Source organism: Rana temporaria, chromosome 8 (assembly GCF_905171775.1).
Source record: "Rana temporaria chromosome 8, aRanTem1.1, whole genome shotgun sequence".
Lineage (NCBI taxonomy): Eukaryota > Metazoa > Chordata > Amphibia > Anura > Ranidae > Rana > Rana temporaria.
The window spans coordinates 145350681-145372951 of NC_053496.1; the positions used below are offsets into that span (position 1 = coordinate 145350681).

General features: G+C 46.2%; 1 protein-coding gene across 2 annotated transcripts in view; it reads right to left on the reverse strand.

The window, feature by feature from the left end:
- RAD9A (RAD9 checkpoint clamp component A) overlaps window positions 1–22271 on the reverse strand; it is a 206822-nt gene that overhangs the window by 1883 nt on the left and 182668 nt on the right. The gene's annotated exons all lie outside the window — the stretch shown is intronic.

The window sequence follows — 22271 nt, forward strand, 5'->3', positions numbered from 1 at the left end:
AGCAAAGCAATAAGTGTCCCAATATCCCCAAATAAGAGGAGCGGGATCTCTGTGTCCTGTGATGTACTCTAAGAAAACGATTTTATAGGTAAGCTGTTATTAAAAATCCTATTTTCTTTTTCGTACAGCACGGGACACAGAGCCTTTAATCATTACATAATGGGACGTCCCAGAGCAATGCTCAACTTGAGGGGAGGGAGACAAATAATGCAGACCGCCATCAGATGTGAGGACCTATACTGCCGCCTGCAGCATACTGTGCTAAAAAGTGGCATCCTCTAACCGTCTTACGTTCACCTAATAAAAATTTGTGAACGTAAGCACTGATGACTAAGTTGCGGCCTAGCAATCGGAGTCATAAAGGCTTGGTAATGCACCGCACATGAAGTGCTTACTGTTCTGGTAGAGTGCATACTAAAAGAAACGGGAAAGCCTCTTTTTAACCACAAGCCTTAATAGTAACCTGATGAATCAACATTGAAACAGTTGATTTAAATGCTACCTGCCCTTTCCTGGGACTCCTGGTACACAGTTAGTCAGGTTGAAAAAAGACAAGTCCATCCAGTTCAACCACAAAAAAAATGTATAAAACAAATCAATATAAAAAAAACACAGTACAATCCCATACACCCAACTCCATACCCACAGTTGATCCAGAGGAAGGCAAAAAAAAAAAAACACACCAGAGCATGATCCAATTTTCTACAGCAGGGGAAAAAATTCCTTCCTGATCGCCTGAGAGGCAAATCGGATTTACCCTGGATCAACTTTACCTACAAATCTTAGTAATCAGTTATATTATGTACAATTATGAAACTATCCAGACCTTTCTTAAAGCAATCTACTGAGCTGGCCAGAACCACCTCTGGTAGCGCAACAAACATCAGTTTTCCGTATCAGAGTAACCGCTTCAGATAGGCTTTGACTGTTCAATACAATGAGAGAGTAACCATTTAACCGCTTCCCAACCGCCGCATGTACATATACGTCGGCAGAATGGCACGTACAGGCACATTGGCGTACCTGTACGTCCCTGCCTTTCCGCGGGTCGGGGGTCCGATCGGGACCCCCGACATGCGGCGGTCGGATTCCCTCGGGGAGCGATCCGGGACGACGGCACGGCTATTAGTTTATAGCCGCTCCGTCGCGATCGCTCCCCGGAGCTGAAGAACGGGGAGAGCCTATGTAAACACGGCTTCCCCGTGCTTCACTGTGGCGGCATATCGATCGAGTGATCCCTTTTATAGGGAGACTCGATCAATGACGTCAGTCCTACAGCCACACCCCCCTACAGTTGTAAACACACACTAGGTGAACACTAAATCCTACAGCGCCACCTGTGGTTAACTCCCAAACTGCAACTGTCATTTTCACAATAAACAATGCAATTTAAAATGCATTTTTTGCTGTGAAAATGACAATTGTCCCAAAAATGTGTCAAAATTGTCCGAAGTGTCCGCCATAATGTCGCAGTCACGAAAAAAAAAACGCTGATCGCAGCCATTAGTAGTAAAAAAAAAATGCAATAAAACTATCCCCTATTTTGTAAACACTATAAATTTTGCGCAAACCAACCGATAAACGATTATTGCGATTTTTTTTTACCAAAAATAGGTAGAAGAATACGTATCGGCCTAAACTGAGGAAAAAAAAATGTATATATGTTTTTGGGGGATATTTATTATAGCAAAAAGTAAAAAATATTGAATTTTTTTCAAAATTGTCGCTCTATTTTTGTTTATAGCGCAAAAAATAAAAACCGCAGAGGTGATCAAATACCACCAAAAGAAAGCTATTTGTGGGGAAAAAAGGACGCCAATTTTGTTCGGGAGCCACGTCGCACGTCCACGCAATTGTCTGTTAAAGCCACGCAGTGCCGAATTGTAAAAACCCCTTGGGTCATTTAGCAGCATATTGGTCCGGTCCTTAAGTGGTTAATAACTGATTAGAACGCTTCCTTCCCATTTCTAGGGCCTTCTGACAGCCTAACAAAAAGTCAGACGCCTGTATCTGAAAGTTTCCGATAGACCTCAACTATTCTCATCTATATATAGAGAAAAATAATGATTTTTCTTCCATAAACTAAGTTTCTGGGAAAAAAGGGGGAGGCAAGAAGTGTTTTGCAAAAACTAGAGAAAACTAAATCCTTTTGGGAAAAAGGCTGGGTGAGGGTTCAACATCACCCTAATAAAAAATAAAATAAAAAAAAAAGTGTATGGCTCTATACAAAGAAAGGTGCCAATACTGAAATTCTCTTCCGGAGGCTACCACAACCAAGAACCCCCAACTCCCTTGGAGGATTAAGGGAAATATGGCGCATCAGCCCAAGGAGCTGCCCCTGCAAGCCGACAAGCCAGACTCAAATCTCCCTGGGCACAAGGGCGAACTAACTGGCGGGCTTATATGCGTTACCCCTTGTAAAAGGCCCGGAACAAAGAGAGAAAAGCAAGCGACCTTAAAAACCTTGACAAGGTTGAGATTAGGATTCTTGATGGAACTTAAAGGGGTTGTAAATGTAAAAGTTTTTTTACCTTAATGCATCCTATGCATTAAGGTAAAAAAACATCTGACAGCAGAGATTGGCTAGGCTGGGTGGATTGATAGCAGCGCAGCCATTGGCTGGCGCTGCTGTCAATCACTGCGGATGACGCGGCGCGCCGAGGGGCGGGGCTGAGCTATACAGTCGGCGGCTACGGCCGCCGCTGTATCACGGGAACACGCTCGCAAAAGCTTTCCACCATGCCAGGGAGCTCGCATGAACGTGGAAAGCTTTTGCGAGGAGGAGCAGAGACAGCCGCCGAGGGACCCCAGAACACACGGTTCGGGCAACTCTGTGCAAAACGAACTGCACAGCGGAGGTAAGTATAACATGTTTGTTATTTTAAAAAAAATAAAAAATCTTGTCGTTAGTGTCCCTTTAAGGCTAGCTCCATCCCTTCTCTAGTGTAGGAAGGTAAAAATTCTACCTGTGACATACTTCCGAGGGTGCCATCCCTTGGTGTCACACCAGGAATATGGGCCTTCCAGATCCTATAATACATGGTCCTGGAGGCCCGCTCTCCTGTATGAATCAGGGTAATTGTCCCTGATTCTGAAGCCGCAATGATTAAAAATGCGGGCTAAACCAAGTAAACAATTCCCATATTTCCAAGACAGGATGGAATACCGACCCTCGAAGTAGGTCTGGTTAAGATGTAAGGGCCCCAGAGTCCTCTACCACCACCCTTTCGATCCCTGTACAGCAAAGTAGAGTGGGTCATGCCGGATTTTTTAGGCCAGTTTCCATTCCCCTCTGATGTAGCATAGAAGCCGCGGTAGTTGCAGCACTGGGGGAAGAGAATGCATAAACCAGTGACAACTGGTTCCACAAGGTTACTCATGCATCTCGTCTCTTATGCGAGTGAATTTTTTGTCCTAGACATAAAGCTGTCCAACTTAGTTGAAACTGGACGCCCATAAATCTTTTGCTTGTGGTGCCCCTTCTCTGACTTCTGATTGTAGAGGCCACACACCCAAAAATTATTGTCGACGGTTCCAGAGAACTGCCTGTCCATTCTCAATTTCATGAAATGAAGACTGACGACAGGTATGGCACAAGCTCCTCTGCCCAAGCCAGAACATGGCTTACTTCCTTCTGGCTGTGTGATTTCTAGTATCCCCTTTTGGTAAATGAAGTCAACCGCTGACCTGGCATTGTTGGATTGTACGCTGACAAAACAAACATGCAACCTAAATGCCCAGACGATTAAGATAGGCGTGCTATCCGAAGCTTTTGATCCTTAATGGCTAGCAAGTTGACGGACAAGGCTCTCTTGGAACTAGACAACCTCCCCTGGGTAGTGGTCTCCCCTATAGACCAGTCTTCGTAGCCACTACTTCTCAAGTAACTGGCATGAGGGATCTTCCTTTCTGCCAAATCTTTTGGTCAAGAACCAACTGAAATTCCAGCGTATCCGTGGGATCAGATCCTTTGGATAACGCCAGGTTGGGATTAAGCAGCCTTGAAACTGAGCATAAGGACCTCTTTGAATGAAGCCACCATCCCTGGCATCTCAAGCAAAAGGTGAATGTAAGGAACTCTTCCTTGCCTTAACTACATAGACAAGCTTTAAGTGCTGACTTTGTCTGAAGCAAGAAAATAAACCCTGTTAGTCTTACTGGTAACGGTATTTCCAGGAACCTTCCAGGACAGTTACCGGTACTTGAGAGATGATTGGCTCCGCTCTCTACAGGAAACACAAATTAGATACAATTTAAAAGGCCCCTCCTTTTCCTCTGGCCCTCAGTTGTTGAGAAGATCAAGTAAACCTCCACCAAAAGTGCACTCGGCAGAGGAAAAACACACAAACAAAAACACCACCACCAGGTGAAAGTAAAATAGGGTGGGAATATAGATGCTGTCCTGGAAGGTTCCTGGAAATATCGTTACCGGTAAGACTAACAGGGGTTTTCCCCCCTCACCTTCCAGGACAGCTACTTGAAAGGATAAGCCAGATACTATACCTTAGGGAGGGACAACAGCCTGAAGCACTTTCCTACCAAAGTAGAGGTCCTGGCTGAAAAGCATCTGAATTCTATAATGTTTGACAAATGCATGAGAGGAGGACCAGACGGCAGCTTTAGAAATTTCTTCCCATGATGCCCCTGCTCTTTCTGCCCATTACATAGCCATGAATCCCGTAGAATGGGCCCTAATTCAAGAAGAAGGGATACGACCTGACGCTTTGTAAGCTTTGCAGGTAGCTTCTCTAATCCATCTAGCAATAGAGCTTTTAGACGCTTTGGATCCCTTCTTGGTGCGACTGAACAATACTAACAGCTGGGAGGAACGCCTAAACCCACTGGATTTCTCTAGGTAAAGTAGAAGACATCTCTTTACATCTAAAAAAAACGAAATCTTTCCTCCTCCACATTTTTGGGAGAGGTACAGAAACCAGGCAGGACTACTTCCTGGGACCTATGAACGCAAGAAGATATTTTGGGTAAATAAGGATCAGGTCTAATCACTACCCTGTCCTCTAGAATCCTCAGGAAGAGATCTTTACAGGAATTGTAGATCAGAAATCCTTCTTCCTGACGTAATAGCTAAAAGGAAGGGAACCTTTAACCACTTAAGCCCCGGACCAATATGCTGCTAAATGCCCAAAGGCGTTTTTACAATTCGGCACTGCGTCGCTTTAACAGACAAATGCGCGGTCGTGCGACGTGGCTCCCAAACAAAATTGGCGTCCTTTTTTCCCCACAAATAGAGCTTTCTTTTGGTGGTATTTGATCACCTCTGCGGTTTTTATTTTTTGCGCTATAAACAAAAATAGAGCGACAATTTTGAAAAAAATTCAATATTTTTTACTTTTTGCTATTATAAATATCCCCCAAAAACATATATAAAAACATTTTTTTTTTCTCAGTTTAGGCCGATATGTATTCTTCTACCTATTTTTGGTCAAAAAAAAGTGTTTATCGATTGGTTTGTGCAAAATTTATAGCGTTTACAAAATAGGGGATAGTTTTTTTGCATTTTTATTATTTATTTTTTACTACTATTGGCGGCAATCAGCGATTTTTTTCGTGACTGCGACATTATGGCGGACACTTCGGACAATTTTGACACATTTTTGGGACCATTGTCATTTTCACAGCAAAAAATGCATTTAAATTGCATTGTTTATTGTGAAAATGACAGTTGCAGTTTGGGAGTTAACCACAGGGGGCGCTGTAGGAGTTAGGGTTCACCTAGTGTGTGTTTACAACTGTAGGGGGGTGTGTCAAATGGTGCAGGATTTGGCTTGCATAGGTCTGAACACCCATTCGATCCGATTCTATTGCGGACCAAAAAAAAGGGTCCTTCCCCTTTTTGATGCAAATTCAGACAGTTTGTATGGCTGAATTGGCATCGCACAGACATCACATGTGATCTGCACAGCAATGTGGGGTGAATCACATGCTATGTCTGTGATCGCACAAGTGTGAACACAGCCTTACAGGTGAATGGACACTGACTAAAATAGGCAGGCTTCCCCGCTCAGGCATAACCCGTCAGCCTCAGTATTTTCATAAGCAATAAGAAACTATATAAGAATTACAGGTAATCTAAAAATCCTTATTTCTTAGGGCAGGGCTCGACAAATCCGGTTCGCCAGGGCAACTAGAAATGGCATCCTGGCGACTTGGCAGGTGGGCAAAAAATGATTTGTTCCATAGGACCGGCGCTCTGCGGACTAGGCCGAAGCCGCAGCCTCGCCTAAAACATCCTCGCCGCGATCCTGGGAAAAGGCCGCTCGCTGCGGGCAGGATGTTTTAGGTGAGTCCGCGAAGCGCCTTTTCCCCAGGATCGCGGCCCCCACCTCCCCCGCCGCTCGATTGCGGGGGGCCCGCGATGTCCGATAATTGAGGCCGCCGCTTTGCGGCCTTGTGAAGTCCCCAGCTCTTCCTTGTGTGAGCTGGCGCCATCTGGTGGTGGCCGTTGGTATTACAAGTTAAATAGCAATTCTAATGTCATTTTTCACTATTTTCACTGCCATCTTCTTCACTCTAATTAGAACCCCCAAACATTATATATATTTTTTATCCCAACACCCTAGAGAATAAAATGGCGACCGTTGCAATACTTTGTCACGCCGTAATTGCGCAGCGGTCATACAAGCGCAATTTTTTAGGAAAAAATTACATTTTTTTTCATTAAAAAAATAAGACAACAGTAAAGTTATCCCTATTTTTTTTTTATATTATGAAAGATGTTGTTACGCCGAGTAAATTCATACCCAACATGTCACGCTTAAAAATTGCGTCCGCTCGTGGAATGCCAACTTTTACCCTTTAAAATCTTCATAGGCGACGTTTAAAAAAAATCTACAGGTTGCATGTTTTGAGTTACAGAGGAGGTCTAGGGCTAGAATTATTGCACTCGCTCTACCAATCGCGGCGATACCTCACATATGTGGTTTGAACACAGTTTACATATGCAGGCGCTGCTCACGTATGTGTTTGCTTCTGCGCGCAAGCTCGTCGGGACGGGGCGCGTTTTCTGGCTCCTAACTTTTTTAGCTGGCTCCTAGATTCCAAGCAAATTTGTCAAACCCTGTCTTAGGGTACGTTCACACTATATGCAGTGGGACTGCATTGGGTGGCTATTCCAGGAGAGTACCACCCCATAAGGCTAAACGCCTCATATCCTGATCTGCCCGGTTCACACCACTGCGTGCGCGGGCACAGTGCACTTGAAAAAAAAAAAAAAAAAAAAACAACAACAACAGTATTGCATGCAGTGCAGCACAGTGCGAGATAATCCAATGCCTAACACAGCACAGCTGGTAATTGAACTTTATGAAATGTCTGTGTGGCATCCCAAGTTTAACTACCGTACCTCAATACTGGACACTTTCACCCCTTACTTGCTCAAGTCACTTTTAGGTTTTTATCAACATCACACTTAGACTAACACTCATGGCAAATAAAAGAGAAACATGCATTTTCTTGGTTTCCATTATACAAAAAAGTGTTGTTAATAAATTTAGGCAGAAATGTACTCTGCTGTATTTCTTTAGTAGAAATAACCCAAACCAGTATATATTATTGAGTCTGTGTGGAAGTTAGAGAAACTACAATCTATGGTATATTGTATATTTGAAAATGTATCAATTCTGATGTACTTGCCCATGTCATTAAATCTTGAAGGCCTAAAATGCCAGGACAGTACAAAATTACCCCTTTTTGAAAAGTAGATGGGTTTTTAGTAAGAGATTTAGTGAGTTTTTTTGTGGTTGTAATTTGTTATTGCTTTTTTGTAAAAAGAAAAGTAAAATAAGATTAGTTATTTTTTTCCACAAAGTTGTCATTTTACCAAGTTATGTCTCACAGATAGCATAGGCATACTTGGAATGACACCCTTAAAACACATTCTGCTATGCCTCCCGAGTACGAGGATACCACACATGTTAAATACCCACAAAACTACCCCATATAAGAAAGCAAACATTAAAGTATTTTCTAAGAAGCATAGAAGCATCTTTTTAAAAAATGCAGGAAAGAAAATGAAAATTATATATATATATATATATATATATATATATATATATATATATATATATATATTTTTTTTTACACAAAGTTGTCAATGTATAATGTGGGAGATTAGCTCGTGGGATCACCTTTTCTGAAGAACAGTCCACAAACAGGCACTTTTATTTAAAATCTGGCGGATGCCAGGTTTATTTATGAGAGGTTTGCAATTAAAAATAAACAAAAAACAGTCAATTAAATCCTTGCCGTCCGGCGATAAACTAAACAAAACAGTCTCCTTTCTAAATAGTGCGGGGCTGGTCCCCATCACCCACAAAACAAACGTTACAGCAAACTTTTGACTCTGACATGATGCAGTACATGCAACCTGTGCAAAGAAATGCATCTTTTCATATAAGCATAATCGCATTGCATAAGTTCATCATTTATAGGACAGTTCGCAGCAATATGCCCTAATGCATGGCAACGAAAACATCTTATATGCTCTACCGCCAGTCCTCTTAATGGTCCAAAGACCTTCCTGGCTTCTTTGGCCAGTCTCCAGGTCTAGGACCCACAGTCTCATCTGTAACAACCGTCTTATCAGATTTCCCCAAGTTCTTGAACCCCGGAACAGTCTTACCAGAACCGCTGGGAGATCTTGCACCCCTAGACACCCCCGAAGTAGGGCGTAGATGGGTTCACCAAGTCCTCCAACACTGTACCTCTCCACTAGGTCCACCAGTTGGGCTGCAGTTTTGGGGTCCCCGTCTGACCCACTTCCTCAGAACCGCAGGAAGTGCACGCAGATATCGGTCCATTACCACACGCTCCACAATCTGCGGGCCTGTCAAGGTCTCTGGTTGCAACCACTTCCTGGTGAGGTGGACCAGGTCAAACATTTCGGAACAGGGTGGCTGGTTGCGGGAGAAGCACCACTGATGCACGCGCTGGGCCCGGACTGCCTTAGTGACACTCAGGTGTGCGATTATCTCCATTTTTAAAGTCTCATAGTCCTAGGCCGTATCCGGTTTTAGGTCAAAATAGGCCTTTTGGGGTTCGCCTGTTAGAAATGGGGCCAACAGACCCACCCACTACTCTTTTGGCCAACCTTCCCAGACAGCGACTCTCTCGAAAACGGATGTATGCCTCATCATCCGCAGGTGTCATCTTTTGCAGGTGGTAGGATGCACAAACCATCTTTGGTTCCACTGGCACAGGTGGTGTGGACCCCCTTTTCAGTTCCAGCAGAGCCTTTGCAAACTGACAGTTCATCTCCTGCCGAGCCGCCTGTTGTACTGCAGCGGCCTCTGATTCGGCAGTACATCATTTGCTGAGCCTCCCGTTGTGCTGCAGCAGCCTCTGCGACTTGGCGGTTGGTTTCTTGATGAGCTGCATTGGCCTGTAGTAGGGCCTTTAACATCTCCTCCATCTCCAGAAAAGTGCCCGCTGAATCGCCACGTGTGGGAGATTAGCTCGTGGGGGATCACCTTTTCTGAAGAACAGTCCACAAACAGGCACTTTTCTTTACAATTTTATGAGGTTTGCAATTAAAAATAAACAAACAAAAAACAGTAAATTAAATCCTTGCCGTCTGGCAATAAACTAAACAAAACAGTCTCCTCTATACAGTGCGGGGCTGGTCCCCGTCACCCACAATACAAACGTAACAGTAAACCTTTTTCTTTCAATCCACTTCAAGATGGCTCCTCACTCAGGTTCTCTCCTGAGTCTCCAAACCAGAGGCATGCTGTGCTCTCTTCCCAGATCTTTAAAGCCCAGCTGCATCTGACCTCACATACTGTCACAATAATAATATTTCTAATATGCATCATATCATCATAAGCATACTTAAAATTACACCTCAAAGCACATTCTGCTACTCCTCCTGAACATGGCGATACCACGTCAGAATTTTTCACAGCCTAACGTTTTTCAACCGGGGTGCCGTAAAGAGTCTTCAGGGGTTCCGCAGCAAAATCCCAGCCTGAGTGTGACCCTGTGCAAACTCCCATGCACAGAGAAAAGAGCGCACATACCCAACACACCCTCCCTTCTGCTTTGTGTACAATTGCTGCCATAACAGAATGCTGTGCAGGCTGCCTGCCCACGTCCTACCAGCCGATTACATGATCGGTTCCCAAAGCCCTGTTGGGTGGGACACACAGCTTTCTGTTTTGCGGGTAATAGTACAGCAATAGTACTTGTAGCGGGAGTTTATACAGGGCTGCGCTCACATCTCAATGTGAGATCTCCTCCCTACACTGCTCCTGTATAGGTTTGTGCTCAGAGTTGGGATTGGGGGTTTGTGCTAGGACCGAGGGGAGGGGGTGCTCAGAGGGGGGATGCATGCTAGCAGGGGGGATTTAGGTGGGAGCTCTGCATCACAGACTATGCCTCCTCACAAAGAAAATACTTCTGCGCTGGCCAAATAAATTAGGAGGAAATCTACCATAGGGGAGAGAAAGTGGTGTATACAAATGTGTGAAATTGCTGCTCAAATCTAAAAGTGTACAAATCACTAAATAAGAAATAATATAATATAATATAATATAATGAGCGCAGTATCAAAACCCCCTACTTCACATAAGTGATACTGCTATAACAAGCAGTATATATACCTAATGGCGTGTATTACACAATAATAAAGTGCTAATGCAAAAAAATTGTACCAAACAGCTCCAACGACAAGTGTTGCTGTGTGATAAATGTGCTGACAAAAGAAAAATTACCAAAACAAGGCACTAATAAGTCCAATCTGGTAAGTGAAATCAAATAAACTCTTCAAATGCTTCCATCCATAAATGTAGAATATTTCAACTGTAGATCTTCCTGCTATATGGGCTCACAGAGCGTTTACCTCAATACGAGTGTGGTAGCTTTAAACTATAATACAGCAGCTTCCTGAGCAGATAACATCCATACGTGTCTCCAGATACTGACAGATGACTAGGCCTTCAGGAAAATGGAGGCTCACAGTGGGGACAGATATTTGTCAGGCAGACAAAACCAAAAAGAAAAAAGCTCCCATAGTGAAGTAAGCAAGACTGGGTGTTTTAATGATAAAATATAAATGCTTACACTGCATAGATAAAAGCCAATCTAGGTTAAAACCGCATAAAGGGAAGGACGGACGGACTCCTATGTCACTTCCGGTCACGTGTGTACTTCCTAACGGGTGTCGTTACGTGACTTCAGAGGATTGTCAGCACATTAATCACACAGCAACAATTGTCGTTAGAGCGGTTTGGCACAATTTTTTTGCATTAGTACTTTATTATTGTGTAATACACGCCATTAGGTACATATACTGCTTGTCATAGCAGTATCACTTATGCACAGTAGGTGGTTTTGATACTGCGCTCATCATATTATATTATGCCTCCTCACTGCCTGCCAAATGCTCTCTGAAGAGAGATCTGAATATGGATGGCTCTTCAGAAAGCTGCGACTGCTGTGGTGGTGATCAGGGACACGGTAAGACCCCTTTTCACATGGTCTGGTTGGTGCCACCGCCATATTTCTGCAGCAAGAATCGGTGTATTTTTGCCGCTGGAATGATTGGATTATGTAATCAGCAATGTCTACTCAACCCATTTTAAACTAATGGTGGGCGGTTCAAAACTAACCGCTCTGTGTGAGGCTGCATGTAAATCGTGCAAACTCCCAATAGCATCAAATCTGGCAACCGCATAAAAAAAGGGCCTAACTAGTGTGGTGGTGATCAGGGGCACAGCGACTGGTGCAGCAGTGATTAGGGATAGTGAGTGGATGGGACACTGACTGACAGTATGTCAATCTTTTGTTCACATTAAAAATAGGATTTTTAATAACAGCCTTTTCTTGGAGTACACCACGGGACACAGAACCTCTATTCATTACATAGTGTGTTGTATGTTCACCAGAGGCGAGTGGACACTGGCACAACCAATGAAGGCAAGTTCCCCTCCATATAACCCCTCCCCTAAGGGAAGTACCTCAGTTTTGTAGCAAAGCAGTAAGGTTCCCATTAGAAGGGAGGGACCTCTGTGTCCCGTGGGTACTCCAAGAGAAGGACTTTACAGGTAAGCTGTTATAAAAAATTATATTTTCTTCATCGTACACCACGGGACACAGAGCCTCTATTCATTACATAGTGGGACGTCCCAGAGCAATGCTAAATGAAGGGTGGGAGACACAGATCCAAGGCCATTAACGAACAAGAAGACCTAGACCTCTGCCTGCAGCACACTACGCCCGAAGGTAGAATCCTCATGTCCTCTTAGGCCCCGTACTCACGACCAAACATGTCTGCTGAAACTGGTCCGCGGACCAGTTTCAGCAGACATGTTTGGCTGTGTGCTGGCCCGAGCGGACCATTTTCGGGCGGATCGGACAGGTTACCAGCGGACAACTGTTTCCTGGACTTGCTTTAAAACAGTCCGCTGGAAACCTGTCCGCCCGGACATGTGCGGTCCTCTGTACAGACCTACCGTACATGTCCTGCCGTCCATCCCTCGCATGCGTCGAATGACTTCGACGCATGTGTGGAAGCATTTTAAAGGCAGGCCGCCCACGTCGCCGCGTCATTGTCGCGGCGACACCGCATCATCGACGCGGCGACACCACGGACACGCCCCGCGTATTGTTTACGCGCGGACCTCTGTTCGATGGTGTGTGCAGCCATCGAACAGAAGTCCCCTGGCAGACATGTCCGATGAAAACGGTCCGCGGACCGGTTTCATCGGACATGTCTGCTCGTGAGTACTCGGCCTGACATCTATTTGATAGAATTTGGTAAATGTATGGACTGAAGACCAAGTTGCAGCTTTAGAGATCTGAGCCATCGAAGCCTGGTGATGCACTGCCCATGAAGCACTTATTGCCCTAGTAGAGTGCACCTTAAGAGAAAAAGGAGGAATCTTGTTCCGTAAACCATAAGCTTGAATAATAACTTGTCGAATCCACCTAGAAATGGTGGATTTTGATGCTGCTTGGCCCTTTCTTGGACCATCTGGCACAATAAACAAAAAACATCTGTTTTGCATATCTGGGCAGTTTGCCTGCAGATAAACTTTTACTGTTCTCACTACATCTAGGAGAGTGCAATAACTTTTCCACCTCTGACCGCGGCTCAGGAAAAAAAAGGAAGGCAGGCAAAACAATGCCTTGATTTAAATGAAACGCCGATACCACCTTTGGAAGAAAGGTAGGATGGGGCGTAGTACAATTTTGTCCTTGTGACAAACTAAATGAGGCTCTTTATAAGAAAGAGTTGCTAACTCCAATACTCTTTTAGCAGAAGAGATGGCAATCAAAAAGGCCAATTTCCTGCTCAAAAGAATCAAAGGAATATAGCGAATAGGTTAAAAAGGTTTCTTTTGCAAGACTGACAATACCAAGTTCAAATCCCAGGGACTAGAGGGAGACTTGACTGGCGGGTTTATCCGTAGTACTCCCTGAATGAATGCCTGGACTAGGGAATGAGATGCCAGCGGTCTCTGAAAAAAAACTAGTGGAAGCATCCAAGGTCTTCCTACCGCCATCTTTATGATCTCTGCATACCAGGACCTCCTGGGCCAATTTGGGGCCACTAGGAGTACTTCCCTCCTTCTTGATCCTGCACAGTAATCTCTGCAAGAGAGGGATCGGGGGGAATGCATAGATCAGTGAGAACTGATTCCAAGGAATTATCCAAGCATCTGTTCAGTAGGCCAACGGATCTCTCGTCCTGGACACAAAGTTGTCCAACTTCCTGTTGAGCCTGGAAGCTAGCAGGTCTACATCCGGAGTCCCCCATCTCTGGCATATTGCCTGAAAGACCTTGGGGTGGAGAGACCACCTTCCCGGAGACAGATGCTGGCGACTTAAATAGTCCGCTTGAGAGTTCTCTACCCCTGGAATGAAGATTTCAGAAAGACAAGGAACATGTTCTTCTGCCCATGTCAACATCAAATTCACCTCCTTCTAGGCATCCCGACTCCCGGTGCCTCCTTGGCGATTCATATAAGCTACTGTAGTAGCATTGTCGGATTAAATATGAACAGGGTGACCCTGTAACCTGTCCAGGTTCTGAGGGCTAAGTGTACTGCCCGAATCTCCAGTATGTTGATGGGCAGGCTCTCTTTGGTTCTGGCCCAGGTACCCTGGGCTGAAGCTTCTTCTAATACTGCGCCCCAGCTCAACAGGTTGGCATCAGTAGACACCACCTTACAGGTGACTGGGAGAAAGGACCTTCCTTTCCGCAGGTTCTCGGTCTTTAACCACCAACTGAAGCTTTGGCGCACCTGTGGAGACAGGCGCATGGGTAAATCCAGAGCTTGGCTTTTCCTGTTCCAGGCAGCTAGAATATTGCCTTGCAGTAGTCTCGAATGAAACTGGGCATAAGGAACAGCCTCAAAAAGGAGGCCACCATCTTCCCTAATAGCCTCATACAGAGGCGAAGCGATGGTCCCTTTTTCGTCCCTGACCTTGTGGATCAATTATCTTAAAGACTTGTTCCTTGGCTCTGGCAGAAATACCCAGCTTTGGGCTGTGTCTATGATCATGCCCAAATACTCTACCCTTCTTAGGGCTTGCAGGGAGGACTTCTGTAAATTTATGATCCATCCTAAATGCTCCAAGTATTTTACGGTATTGAGCACTGCGTGATCTAATCCTGCCACTGACTGATCAATCACAAGAAGATCGTCTAGGTAGGCTGTCAGCGCCATGCCCTCAGCTTTGCCAACAGAGGGGCCAGAACGTTTGTGAATACTCGGGCGCTGTTTGCCAAACCAAAGGGCAGAGCCACAAACTGGAAGTGGTAATGTTCTACCGCAAACCTTAGGAACTTTTGGTGAGCGGGATGGATAGGCACATGTATATGCGTTTTTGATGTCTGTCGACGCCAAGAATTCTCCGCCTTGTAGGGTGGCGAATGTTCAGAAACGGATTCAGAGATCTTAGATCCAGGATGGGTCTGACGTCTCCATTTGGTTTTGGAACCACAAAGAGGTTTGAGTAAAAAAAAACTAAAACCTTGCTCCTTTAGGGGGTACTTCCATGATTAACCCTTGAGACATCAAGTGATCCAATCCTTGGAAAAAGGATCTTTTTAATGGATCTTTGGAGAGCCTTGAACTTTGGAACCAGTAAGGTGGGATCTCTCAAAATTTGAGCTTGTACCCTAGGGATATTGCGGAAATTACACACTTGTCCTGGATCTCTGTCTGCCATACCGCTGAAAACTGCCAAAGCCGCACCACCCACGCGGCCGAGCGAGGGCGCCGCTTTATAAAGAGGCTTTGGGGTTTGCCTGCTAGCTTTTGAACCGCACAGCTTCTTGTTCTTCTGGGCCTGCTTTTCGTTAGCCTTTGTAGCAGGCTGAAAATGCCATTGTCAATGGCTGGAGGCAGATCTTCCAGGAGCCGGGGAGAGAGAACGTTTAAAACAAGGACGCTAGTTTTTCTTCTCTGGCAAAAGAGTAGTCTTATCACTCGATATCTTTTGAATATACTTTTCCAAATCTTCCCCAAAGAGGCGTTTGCCATGAAAGTGGAAACTAGCCAAAAGCTCCTTGCATGGGGCTTCCGTGTCAAATGCTTTGGCCAAAGAATTCTGCGCATATGCACCAGCTGGAGCGCAAGACAAGATGCCTGTTGAATAGAATCTCTAATGGCATCCACTGTGAAACATAAGGCCCTATGCATATTCTCCCAAAATTTGACCTGCGCTGGAGGCAGATCTTTCAGCCCGTTTCACCTGATCCTTTAAGACCCGACACATACCAACTGCCGCCACCGCCAGTTTGGGTTACTGCGCCCGCCAGCAGAAAGGAAGACCATAATAAAGATTCCAACTTCTTCTCAGAATGATCTTTAAATACTTGGGCTTTAAATACTTTAAGCTTTTATTTACACAAGAGAGAGCTGCATCCACAGCAGGCAGACTCCACTACTTGATAAACTTCTCCTCCATAGGATAAAGAACTTCAAACTTTCTAGGAGGAGAAAAACGCTTATGTGGATGTTTCCATCCTGCTTAAATCAGATTCTCCAATAAAGGATGGCTCGGAAAGGCACAAGCAGCCTGTGGGGATTTTAATGAACCCAGAGGGGAGACAGGTGATTCAGGTATTTCAGAAGAGGGTAATCTGAATGTAAGAGCGTACAGCTTCAGCATAAGATTGCACCTGCAACTTCAGAACCCGGGAAGCGGAAAAAAGGTTATTCTGATATTATTGATCCCTCCGAGTCCTCATCCCCTGATGGGGACTCATCCTCCTCAGATTTTTCTGAAAGTAGATCTAAAACAGAAGATCTGCTTCGCTTGGTGTCCTTCTCCGAGGACTTTGCGATTAACGCAGCGATTCTCCCTTTCAAGTAGTTCAAGGCTGTCGCCAAATTGTCCCCAGTGACATATGCAGGCACCGGCACCACAGGAAAGGCTGCTACTGCTAATAGAGGTAATGGCTCATCCTGTATTAGATGCTTCGGATATTACAGGAGAGGAATGTACCGAGCAGGCGTGGCCAGAGCCTCCCGTCTCAGGCGGCGGTGCTTTTTTGCCTTTCTTAGTCCCTGAATTTCTTCTCTGGGTAGACATTTTACCAAGCAAAAAAAAAAGTAGAGCTGCACAACACAAAAAATTATAAAGTGAATTACCATGAGTGCCAAAGCTGACAAATCAATAACCAATGTAATGTGAAACAAAGAAAAAAAACATATAATATATATAAATCAAAGTGCATATATAGTCCATATGTGAACCAACAAACAAGGAAAAAGGAATATTCAATCACTGATGAATCAATATGATAGTCCTATAGTAAGGTACACAGAGCAGCAACCAGTGAGCAAATATAAATCCTGTGCGAGGAAACAGCAGAACCACAATGTGTCACCAATCACACCTGTGCACCACCACCTATAAAGTTGTATGCTTACCAGAGGTAAGCTGTAATGGGCCAAAAGTATTGGACTTGTTCCCAGTAGATAGCGTTCTCCAATGGCAGGGAAAGCGAGCGATCAGATGGAACGAACTTAATGGGCACAAAGGCCGCGAAGCTCAGCGTGGATACCCAAAAAAAAAAAAAAAAAAGAGACTCACATAGTGTGTATCGTATGGTGAATCAGATTTAATAACCAAAATGGCAACTTACAGTTTAAAAGAGTAACAAACATCCGTATAGGACAATGGAGAGCCTGCCAGCATGCAATCTCCCGTTCAGAGCAATGACGTCAGCACGTCTACCTCCCGACGTACGTTTCGCTATAAGATAGCGTCTGGGGAACGGGCAACACACTGACTCATCAAGTAATTTATAACAAGGCTTCGCCTTGGTGTGAATCATAGGCAGCGGGAGGGTCCATATTCATAGGACCAAAAGCCAATCGTCATGTTTACCATGCGGACATTCAGATAAAAGGGAAATAAAAATCTATATTATAAAAAGTATAAAAAATCTAAAATTTCTAAAAGATTAAACTCCCTAAGACAGAAAACTAAAAGTGATATGGCAAAACAATTTGCATAGCATATCGCTTAATATTAGGGAACATGGCACAGGACCATCTAGTGGTTAAAAACTAAATTGCCAATACTAATAAAAAACAGGATAATCCATCACGCACTATACCCAATATTATATGGACAATCATGGGAATTATATAGAGACGCGACTGTATGTTGGAAAATCCATCCCCAGATATAACATAACATGTTAAAAAACTCAAAAATATTCATCATCAAAAATGCTGCCAAGGAGTTACATCGAGTGTACAGACAGGAAAGCATAATAGTCATTACACTAAAGGGAGATTATATATATATATATATAATTTATTATCGACAAGACATAAGATTACCAAGTTTAAGAATTATCGATAAATGCATTCAAGTCTGTTTCTACATTTAACCCAAACGGGGTGTAACACTTGATCTTGTGGATCCAAGCCATTTCTAATCTAGTCACCCCCTCCATTGAGGAACATATTTATCGATTCCAAGAGAAAATAGGATTTTTGTACTCACCGTAAAATCCATTTCTCCGAGTTCATGGACGGACACAGCAGCATTGACCTTAGGGTTATATATCATTCCCTTCAGGAGAGACTAGGCAGAAAAAACAGCACTTCAAGTGTTCAAACACTTCTCAGCACCTCCCAGGGGGCGGGTCCTCCGGGTACATCCCACTCTCTTGCATCATGCAGCCTCAGTTCGTAAACAAGCAGCACAAACAAAGGAGGGGTGGGTGCTGTGTCCGTTCATGAACTCAGAGAAATGGATTTTACGGCGAGTACAAAAATCCTATTTTCTCTTCCGTTCATGGACGGACACAGCAGCATTTACCTTAGGGACGTCCCCAAGCAGTGTCAAAAAATTTCGAGGGGTGGGAAAAAACACAGCAAACCAAGCTTCACCCCAAACAAACCAGAGTTCCTCAACGGAGGAATTTCAACCTTAAACTGCCGCCTGTAAAACCTTGCGGCCAAAGGAGGCATCCGAAGATGCACTCACATCCACCTTGTAAAACTTTGGGAAGGTGTGGATTGACGACCAGGTCGCTGCCTTACACACCTGTAAACCAGACGCTTGATGGCGGAAAGCCCAAGAGGCACCAATCGCCTGGTCGAATGCGCCGTAACCTGAAAGGGAGGCACCGGCCCCTTCAGGGCATAGGCCTGGAGCACGACCTGTCTGATCCACCTAGAAATGGTGGCCGACGAGACTGCCAGACCCTTCTTAGGACCAGTCACCGACACGAACAGTGAATCCGACTTCCGAAACGGAGCCGTAGCAGACAAGTACACCAATAGGGCCCGAACCACGTCCAAGGAATGTAAAGTGGCCTCCTTCGGGTTTTTCGGCCGAGGACACAAGGATGGCAAAACAATGTCCTCATTAATGTGAAAAGCCGAAACAACCTTTGGGGAGGAATGACGGCTGTGGCCGCAGCACCACCTTATCCTTATGGAAGACCAAGTAAGGAGCCTTGCATGACAAGGCCGCCAGTTCCGATACTCGTCGGACCGAGGTAATTGCCACCAGAAAACCCACCTTCTGGGACAGAGTCAATAGAGGAATCTTCCGTATGTCCTCAAACGGAGCTTCTTGAAGCACCGAAAGGACTAAATTCAAGTCCCATGGAGGCAGTGGAGGGCGCACAGGAGGGGCTACATGCCGAACCCCCTGCACAAATGTACGCACCAGGGAGTGCGCCAAGGGTCTCTGAAAGTAGACAGCTAGAGCCGAAATCTGACTCTTAACCGTACTTAAGGCGAGAGCCTGATCCACTCCACGCTGTAAGAACAGCAGAATCCGGGACATCACGTATGTACGGGGGTGCCATTTCATCTCTTCACACATGGCGATGTAGGCCTTCCACGTACGATGGTAAATCTTTTGTGAAGTAGACTTCCGTTCTCGTAACATGGTAGAGACCATGAGCCCGACAGGCCTCGATCCTTCAGCACCTGGCTCTCAACAGCCACGCCGTTAAAGCCAGCGCCTGTAAAGCAGGGTGAAAGATCGGACCCTGCGACAGAAGATCTTCCCTCAGGGGTAGACGCCAGGGGACGTCTGCCACCAGACGCACCAGGTCCGCGGAGCAATCAGGATTGTTGGTATCCCCTCGACTTCCACTCTGCGCAGAAAGCGAGGAAGAAGCTTCAGAGGAGGGAAGGCGTAGATTAGGCGATAGTGACCCCATGGTTCCACCAACGTGTCTGACGCGTCCGCCCACGGATCCCTTGACCTGGCCACGAACCGTGACACCTTGCGATTGAGATGAGACGCCAGAAGGTCCACGTCTGGAATGCCCCATCTTTGGCACAGACTCTGAAACACCTCCGGGTGTAGCGACCATTCTCCTTGGTCTAGCGTTTGGTGACTTAGGTAGTCGGCTTGCCAGTTCAGTACCCCCGGAATCTACACGGCCGACAGAGCCGGAACGTACCTTTCGGCCCACCGGAGTATGTGCGCGACTTCTGTCGCTGCAGCCGAGCTCCGCGTGCCCCGATGATTGACGTACGCCACGGCTGTGGCGTTGTCGGACTGGATCCTGACTGGTCGGTCCTGAAGACCCAGAGACCACTTGGAGAGACACAACTTGATCGCTCGGAGCTCCAGTACATTGATTGGTAGGCAGGACTCCTCCTGAGTCCAGCGCCCCTGGGTTGACTGGACACCCCAGACACTGCCCCAGCCGGAGAGGCTGGCAGCCGTCGTGATCACCGTTCAATGGCACGGCAGAAAAGATTTTCCGGCCCGAAGTGCCGGAGATGTCAGCCACCACACTAGGGAGGACCTGACCAGGTGACTTACCCGAATCTGGTAATCCAGAGACGAAGGGAGCTTGTCCCAACGTGACAATCTTTTTGCAATGCTCGAGTGTGAAATTGGGCATACGGCACTGCCTCGAAAGAGGGCACCATCAGACCCAGCACTCATGCAAAAGCGAAGCGACGCCCATTTCTGGGTCGTCAGCCGCTGCACCGCAGACTGCAATGTCTGTAGTTTTTCCGTTGGGAGAAAAACTCTCGCCTCTAAAGGAGTCCAGGACTAACCCCAGGTATTCCAGCCGCTGAGACGATACCAGTACTGACTTCTGGGTATTCAATAGCCAACCGAATTCTCGGAGGGTTTGACAGGTGATAGACACGTCCTCTTCTAACTCTGAGCTTGAAGAAGCTCTCAGAAGGTCGTCCAGGTATCCTATGATAGCGATCCCGCGCTGCCTCAGCAGGGCCATAATCGGAGCGAGCACCTTGGTAAAAACCTGTGGTGCCGAGGCCAGGCCGAACGGGAGGGCCACAAATTGAAAGTGGTCCTCTCCGATCGCAAAACACAGAATCTCCGGTGTTTTGCGCATATGGGGATATGCAGGTACGCGTCCTTGATATCGTCCTTGATATCCAAGGATGCTAGGAAATCCCCCTGATGGAGCGCTGCTACAACTGAGCGAATCGACTCCATCCTGAATTTTTGCACCTTGACAAAACAATTGAGGGCCTTGAGGTCCAGGATTGGACGGACCCCTTCCTTCTTGGGGACTACAAACAGAGTAAAACCCCTGAAACCGTTCCGTTGAAGGAACCGGTACAATCACCCCCCTGACCAGCAGATCCTGGACAGCTCCTGACAGAGCCTTCCGGCGACCCGGAGGTTGGAGGGAAAAAAATCTGTTTGGTGGGCAAGAGAGAAACTCTCTTGTACCCCGAGGAAACTACTTCACAAACCCAACGGTCGGAAAGGAGAGACCTCCGAGCCGCGAAATCGCGAAGCCGGCCCCCCACCCGAGATGCGGGCGGGGGCAGACCTTCATGCAGAAGCAGGCTTGTCCGCAGGCTTGTGGTACCAGGGACGCTTTTGTACTTCAGAGGGCGCTTTAGCTCCCTGGAAACGTTTTCCTGCCGCATTTGGCGGGCGAAAAAAACGCTTGGGGGCAGTAAAGGAGGGTCCTTGCTTACGACGAGGCTCCTTTCCCTTCCCAGATTGTGCTCTTACCGCCTGTGGCATCCTTTATGTCATCCAGGAACGCCCCAAAAAGCCATTCACCCTTAAAGGGTAAGTCCACCAAAGCCTTTTTAGAAGACTGGTTCGCAGACCAACACTTCAGCCACACGAGGTGGCGTAGTACCACCGCGTAGGCGGAGGCCCTGTAGAACAAGGAGCGTATCCAGGGCCGACTCACAAACTTTAGGCCCTGTACCAACTGTTCGGCCAGGTCCACACAGAGCTCAGAAGCATTCTGCGCCTCCAGTTCCTGCAGCAAGGACTTTGCCCGCTCGGTAAGGGTCTGCGACACCAGAGCCCCGGTCAAAACCAGTCTGACCGCCGACCCCACTACTGTGAACATGGAGCGGGCCACAGCCTCAACTCTATCTGCGGGATCCTTAAAAGCGGGAGCCCCTTTCACAGGTAATGTGGTAGCCTTGTTCAGCCTGGACACAGGGGGGTCCACTGACGGAGGAGAGATCCACTTTTTTAAAAAGTCCTCCTCAAAAGGATAACGAACCACAAAGTATTTTGGAACAGCAAAAACTTTCTGCGGCCGATCCCATTCCTTGAACAATTTTTCCAGATATGGAACACAAGGAAACACTTTTGCGATGCGGGGTGGCTTGCGGAACCCAAAAAGGGACCGGCATGTCTGATGCCTCCGCCAAATCCTCAAGTTTTTGAGTATCCCGCACCGCAGTGATAAGAGCTCCAAATTTCTTATCATGCGCTGACCCTGAAGCAGAGTCATCCTCACTGTCCGTGTGGGCTAAGCCCGCATCATTTGACATAACGGAACCAGGGCCAGATGC